Source organism: Humulus lupulus, chromosome 2 (assembly GCF_963169125.1).
Source record: "Humulus lupulus chromosome 2, drHumLupu1.1, whole genome shotgun sequence".
Classification (NCBI taxonomy): Eukaryota; Viridiplantae; Streptophyta; class Magnoliopsida; order Rosales; family Cannabaceae; genus Humulus; species Humulus lupulus.
Window position 1 is genome coordinate 196,634,827 of NC_084794.1, and position 7,332 is coordinate 196,642,158.

Genomic DNA, 7,332 nt, shown 5'->3' on the forward strand with positions numbered 1-7,332 from the left:
TCGTGCCTTAGAAACAGATACTTTAATCCCGCCAAAAGCCTGTAGGAATTTGGGGGTAGCTGAAAGGGAGCCAATTTAACGTAGTTTAGATGAAAGATTGGTCCAACGGTTACTCCAAGCACCATAGTTGTCTTAGAAGGGGGCACAACTCCTTTCTCCTTCAAATGCAGGTCGGGCAATGAGACCATCAGTCTCTGATATTGTGACTCAGCAGGATCTTGTTCACCTTCCCTTGAGTTGTTATCCTCGAGACTATATGCTCAGCCTCAAAAAATGCATTGGGGTCGATGACAACCTCTCTCTCCACCACAGGGCCAAAGTGTGGGATGGGAGAATCAGAGGCAACCTGCTTGCCCTTGCCTTTGTTTTGGGTAGATGAGCTCACGATATTTTTCTTGGGAGGCGCCATAGTTCAGATCGCTTGATGACAAAGCGGCCTAATTAGTAGGCAGCCTAAGATGGTATATATCTAGGATCGTGGAGGTACGAGAAACGAAAAGGTCTAATTGGACTACTATCAAAATTTGAAAGTTCATACGGCTAAATTTTTCCCAAGCTTCAACGCGTGGTCCCACGCGACATCCTAGACCATGCACCTTGATTTCTTAAAATCCCCAGATACTTTGGGATCCGCGTGTCAAAGTCGTCAGACCCACTAGTTTCTTTTGGAAAGCGGTTTAATGCAAAACTACCTAAGGAATCGTAACCCCTAAGCTATCTAGAATTAAACCTAAAACCCTTTCAGTTTCTACACCCCAAACAGGTATTCAAACCAATTTTCCATTAGGGTTCTCCCAGATTAACCTAGAAAATTTCCCAGATTTATGAGTGTCCTATTTGTAAATTAGTTTGGGTTCATTCATGAAGCCTAAACCAAAACCCATTTCCTATTGGCACTTAGAAATAGCCTAACGATACTGAACAACGAACATTCTCGAAGTAAAAAAAAATCATTGGAAAGTGGAGAATAAAAAAAATATTTCAAACCAGGGGATGAAATACTTACATAAAATACGTTCGATTCTGAGGAAATGTAGGTATGGCCACTGTAAGCTCCTTGAAAGCTTCTGAAGTTCTACAAGACGATGAATTTTTTTGGGGATTCTGGAGAAGAAGAAGGGAAGCTTGATTGTTTGAAAAGAGAAATTTTTTTAATACAAAGGTGGTGAGGTCTTAGGATTGATCACCCTATTTATACGTAAAACACAGAAATCAATATGGGCCATCCAATTGGGTTAGTTCGAGATCCAAGGGTCAAGATTAAATAGACCATATGGTGGAAAAAAGTTGACAAGACAGTGGTTTCAGTCCTCGAAATCCAAACGGACACCAATTACAGAAAGCCATGTATCCAATACTCGAGTAGAGGACAGACACAATTTCATATGGCAGAAGTGTAAAAGCCCCTACTGTGTATGTCAGAAAGTGACAACATCAAACACGAATAGGATCTTGGGGGAAAATGTTGTACCCTAAATTTAGTATGAGTTCACTCACCTAGCTAGGATACAACTGGCAAGTAAATACGTGGAAAAATAACCAAGCAGAATATCTAGTTATTAACCATGTGAGCAACTCGAGACTCATAACGGTCAGACCCAATATTAGGCGTCCTAGATTTACTACGAGCTTGGAGTCAAATAGCTATCAAGCATGATCTCGGGTGAGATACTTAGCTCGTGAAGACCTAGATGTAACACATACTGAAGGATCCCAAGAGACTTGGGAAATCCTTATACGCTCATTAATGACCAGGCTGTATCATATATATATAATTTATTATCCGAGATAGCAGGAGCATGTTTATTCTATTATCAAATCATATCCTAGTGTAAATGGGAATGATTTGTATTAATTATATACCATATATAGTTATGAAATTTATTTACATGGTGACCCGAACCTGTCCAGGGAATCCCCCTATAAATACTAGGAATGATGGACAGGGAAGGGGACCAATTTTTTGCTGTATTACCGAAACTCTGCCAAAATAGAGAGAAACAATAATAATATTGACTCATGGACTAGGTGGATTTTAACCACTGAACCACGTAAAAGTTTTGGGCTTTTGAGTGAGTACTTATTTTTTCATTACGGTTTATTATCTAGCACTAATCTACCCATTTTATTTCTTAATACACTGTTGGCGAAAACCGTGTCAACACATAGGGTACGAAGTCTGTATTTTTATAAAATACAAGGTATCAAATGAGTATTTACCCTAGTTATATATATATTGCTTAATGCGTGTGTGAGATATCAGATATGGGGTCGATTACCAAGAAGGGGTTATAACAGTATTTGATGAAGCTTTAGCAACATACTCTCAGATCTAGGGACCCAATCCACGCCCCCCTTCTTTTTCACACTTGTTTCTCTTATTTTGTTTCCGTTTCTGTTTGGTGAAATGACTCGTTGCCTTGTATTTTTCGTTACTTTTCTTCTCTCTTTCTTTTGGTTTTGTGGGCTAGGAAGAAAATTCAATGAATTTTTAAATATTTTTTTTGCTATTTTTCTTATCTAGGTTTTGAAAAGCTGATATATATATATTATGTGAAATCAATGTGCATTGTACATTTGCTTAGTATTATTTAAATTTTTATTATGTTTTTTTAATTTTCATATAAAAATTTAAATATATATACAATGTCATATATATAATAAAATTTACTAGAACACTAAAATTAGATTCTTGGATTGAAAGTTGTGATTAAAACACTGAAACATTTTTTTAGGCAACAAAAATTAAAATCCTTAGTTTTTTTTTCATGCTCAACATAGAAGCTTCTCCACATGGACTCATTTACATATTGCTATGTTGGGGTTTTATGCCCTTGTTGTTGGTAGCTGGTTTACCATGTGCGCAACAAAGTGCACGGAGTGGTGGGCCCAAGAGATTTAAAATTTTCTATTTAAATAACCAGATTCATTAACTTCTGTACATTAATCAATGAAAAAGAAAAGATAAGGAATTTTACCAGTTGAAGAACTATCAAGATTCATCGCCATCTTTTTGTATCTCCAACAAACATCCAACTACCATTAGTTATTGATAAAATTTTACACGAGTTAGATTAAAAAATGAAGACTAACAACTATTAAGAACCTCTACGATGATTGGCTAGACCCCCTATTTAAATATAGGCTCTGTAAGCTTCTTCTTCCTATTTGAAAAGTTCACTTACATAAATAGCTTTATGATTGAACAGAAAGACTGAAGATTTGTGACTTTCTTTACTAAGATGAGTGGTCTTCAAACTCTATCTTAACTCATTCTATATATTCCTTATGGGCGTACTATTTCCTTTTAACACTCCTTTCCACTACTAGACTTGCTTAACTAGAGAAAGCGAAAGATGAAAATAGCAAAGGAAAGTCTCAGCCCTTGAATACGAAAGTACGCTAGTTGAGATAAAGTGTTAAATTAAATAAGTTAAATCCTTCCTTACTCCTAGGGTGTTTTTTCAAGACCTGGCTCGAATGAAGGAATGGAATAGTGAAAGTAGCCTGTCTTTGTTTTATTTTTAAATTCTGAGGATGAGTTGGCCGATCCTACCATCATTTATGAGGAGCCGGGTGACGTTTTTATTCCTCAGATAAAGATGTCTCAAACTCTACTCTCCCGGAAAGAACCAATTTTTCCAACGCAACCCGCACAGTAACAAGGTGATTTGGAACAAGGAAAGGGGATCGGGGACAAGTATGGGAATCGAGAGAAAAAAAGTCAGTATCTGTTCATTTTTTAAGAGAGCTTCTACTCTTTGTTACTGTAACTGCCCCAAGAGTAAGATCAAACTCAACTTTCTCTTGTTGGTTCAAAGTTTATAAATAATACTGAATAAAGTGGACGTAGGTCATCTTTTTTGGGTTGAACCTGTAATGACCCAACTATTTATAAGACCTAGGAACATTAAAACTACTAGACATAGCCACTATTTTTGAGAAAACATACATAAGGAATATTCATAACTTTATTAAAAACTCCAAAGTAAATACTGAAATACATAAATGAGCGGTTTGGGATCCCATTGTTTTAAATTAAAACATAACTTTAAATTAAATGGAGTTGATACAAAACTAAATGCGGAAAATACATAAAGACATAATTTAAAGAGACTAAATAAAAATAACGTCATCCTCGAATCGTCACGCAGTCCATCGAATCCCTTCATCCTTAATACACAAGCCAAGCTACCAAGAATCCTTCCGCCCATATCTATTTTCCTGCATCACATAAAAATAAAGGAGGGAGCCTAATGCCCACCAAGGATAATCTACTAACACATATAAGCATAAAACTATATTAGAAACATATTCTATAAAACATATGACAATAAATAAAAACAAGTATTCCAATGGCCATCATACTTCTTGGGGCTTGCTAGCTAGGTAATCATATGCCCATAAATTTACGGGGCTAGTTATCTAAACAAGTCATATAAATTTATAGGGCTTGTTATCTAAACAAATCATATGCCCAAGGAATATATTATTGAGACTTGTTATCTAAACAAGTTATATGTTTATTATCTAATCAAATTATATGCTTGTTGTCTAAACAATTATATACTTGTTATCTAAACAAATCATATACTCAAGAACTAAAAACATATCATACATAAACATATCAAGACATAAAAGCACATAAAATCTATCCTATTTTCCTTACCAACACCGGGATATTTGAGAACAAAGACGCGATTTGGAACACTCCTAAAACCAACAATAAGAATGGTGAGTATTTCTAAGGAAAAGAGATGACAAAGAAGAGAACTAAACCACCAAGAAGAAGCTTACCAAAAAAAAACCTTAAGTTCAAAGAACTTAAATACCTAACCAAGAATAAAAAATAACGAGTTAGGATTTGAGTAAAGAAAACTAAAGAAAACTAAAGAACCATACAGAAATGAACTTAAGAATAAGAATACCTTTGGATGTACTAGAACCGATCTACACCTCAATATTGAAAACACACTCTATATTCACTTCCCAAGTGTTTATAAAGCTTCATATGATAAAGCTTTTGTAACGCCCTACTACCTTAGAGTCGTTACTAAGTGAGTTTAAAAATGTGCATTTAACTTGCTAACCAAGCATTTAGCTCAAAAGTGTAACTAAACTGTACTAAAATCACATAATTTGAAAATGTAACCATTCATTGAAAATTATAAGTGTTTTACATTAGGGATCCCAAAAATACCATTTATAAATATTTACAACTCAAAAATATGTTTTAGGTCGACTAAACGACAAAATAGAATCCAGTACTAAACAGCCAGGCAGAACAGACATGTACGCATCGCCCCATGCTCTCCGTAATCATGGTTGGCTGACTTTCCCCTTGCCCTTACCTGTACCACAGAGCACCCATGAGCCGAAGCCCAGCAAGAAAACCCCACACAAATAGACAACATATGCATATCAATCACTCAGCATATAACAAACCCGCCAACAGGCTAAACATATACGGCCGAGCCGTCCCAGGCGCTTTACAAAGCCCTGGGTTCGCGGTCTACACTGTAAGGATATCCCAGGTATCCTTTAGGGTCTTATCCTAGCAACTCCCACTCCGCATGGTAAACGCTGCTCCCAGCCCCTTGCCGCTTTTGGCCTTCGCCGTTCTCGGCCTTCACCGTTCCCGGCTCTTGCCGATCATTCACATATTTGCAAACATAGCATAATTAATCACACACTTAAACATGTATTAACATAATCAATGGGCTATACCCTGTACATAATCATATAGGGCCATGCCTTGCAACATAGCTATGGGGCCTCGCCCTGCTCTATGGGTACATCGGTTTTCTTACCTGTGTCCCAAGCTTCTTGAGTACCGAAATCTCGAGCACGATCCTCTAACCCGAGCCTCGCGGAAAACCTAGTCACAACACAAACATAGCACCCTCATTACTATACCAATTTATAATTATCTCCCCGAACAAATCCTGAGCTCTTGGGACCTCTCGTTTCTCGCCACAAGGTAGCGGAAGCATCCCCTGAGCCCCCAGAACCAAAACCCCAAAATCACATTTTTTTCCTTGCCCAGAAATTGGCCTAGCATTGCGGCACTAACCCATAGGGGCCGCGACGCCCAGAATGGTGCCCTTCCCCTGATGCATCCTAGCGCCGCGGCACGGAAGAACAGAGCTCAGATGCCCATACGCGAACCCAGAAATCTGGGTTTTCCCCAACATTTTCCCGAACCAAAACTCTTCTAAATCAACCCCAATACATACCTAAGTCCTAAATTCAATCAAAAACCCCAAATAGACCATAAGGCAACCTAAAAACATCAATAACAATGCCAAACACATATTCAAACCCATGATTCACAAATTGGTTAAAAACTTCATAAAACTTAAACCAGAACTTACAAAACTTAAACTACCCTTCAGAAATCTTAAACCACACCAACAATTAACTTCAAAGAAGCACGGGATTCTTACCTCAAACTGAAATTCGACCTTGAGCCACTTCCAAACCCAATTTCAAGCTTGACTCCCTTCATTTCCAATCTGAATCTCACAATCACTAAGCCACAAACTCAACTTTTAGCACACAACCCAAATTCTCAAAATATGCAAGGAAACCTAAAAATCATATATGAAACCTTACCTCTGAATTAACCTTGGCCTATGCTTGATTCTAATTGCTTCAATTCAGCCTTGAATTCCTTCCTTAGCCTCAAAGATTTTCAGCTCTATTCCACCTTTCTCTACTAGCTTCTTGGTTCCTTTAGACTTCCAACATAAAACATTCAGTTTATGCCTAAGTGATATAACGTATATGACTTTCCTCAGCCAAGATTATCCTCTCCTAAGGCCAAATGACCCAATTGCCCTCCTTTTCAACTTACTTTCTAGTTAACCCTCAAGGGCATTCTAGACTTTCCTTAATCTCTTGCAAGAATACCACTTTCCACTTAAAACAACTATCCTCAAGAGTTACCTATAGTTACCCAGGTTAGCAAAGTGCCACTAACCATTTCTCATTAACTCCCACACTCAAGTTATAATACACCCAAAATACTCCTAGGCTCTTCTCTAGCCGGGTATTTAACCCCGTTGTGACTTCTAGCGGAATAGCTCCCTAGGACCATCTCAGAACGTGCATCACAAGTATATCACCATTATATCACAAATATCACATTTATGCCCTCAACGGGATAAAATTACAAACATGTCCCTGAAAACCAAACGGGCCCACGTGCATGCTTAATTCACCTAAACATGCAGTTCTAATCACATATTCACTAAATTCACATATTAATACAATATAACAATTATTTCCCTCCAGGCACGCTAATCAAGGCCCCAAGTCTCATTAGCGATT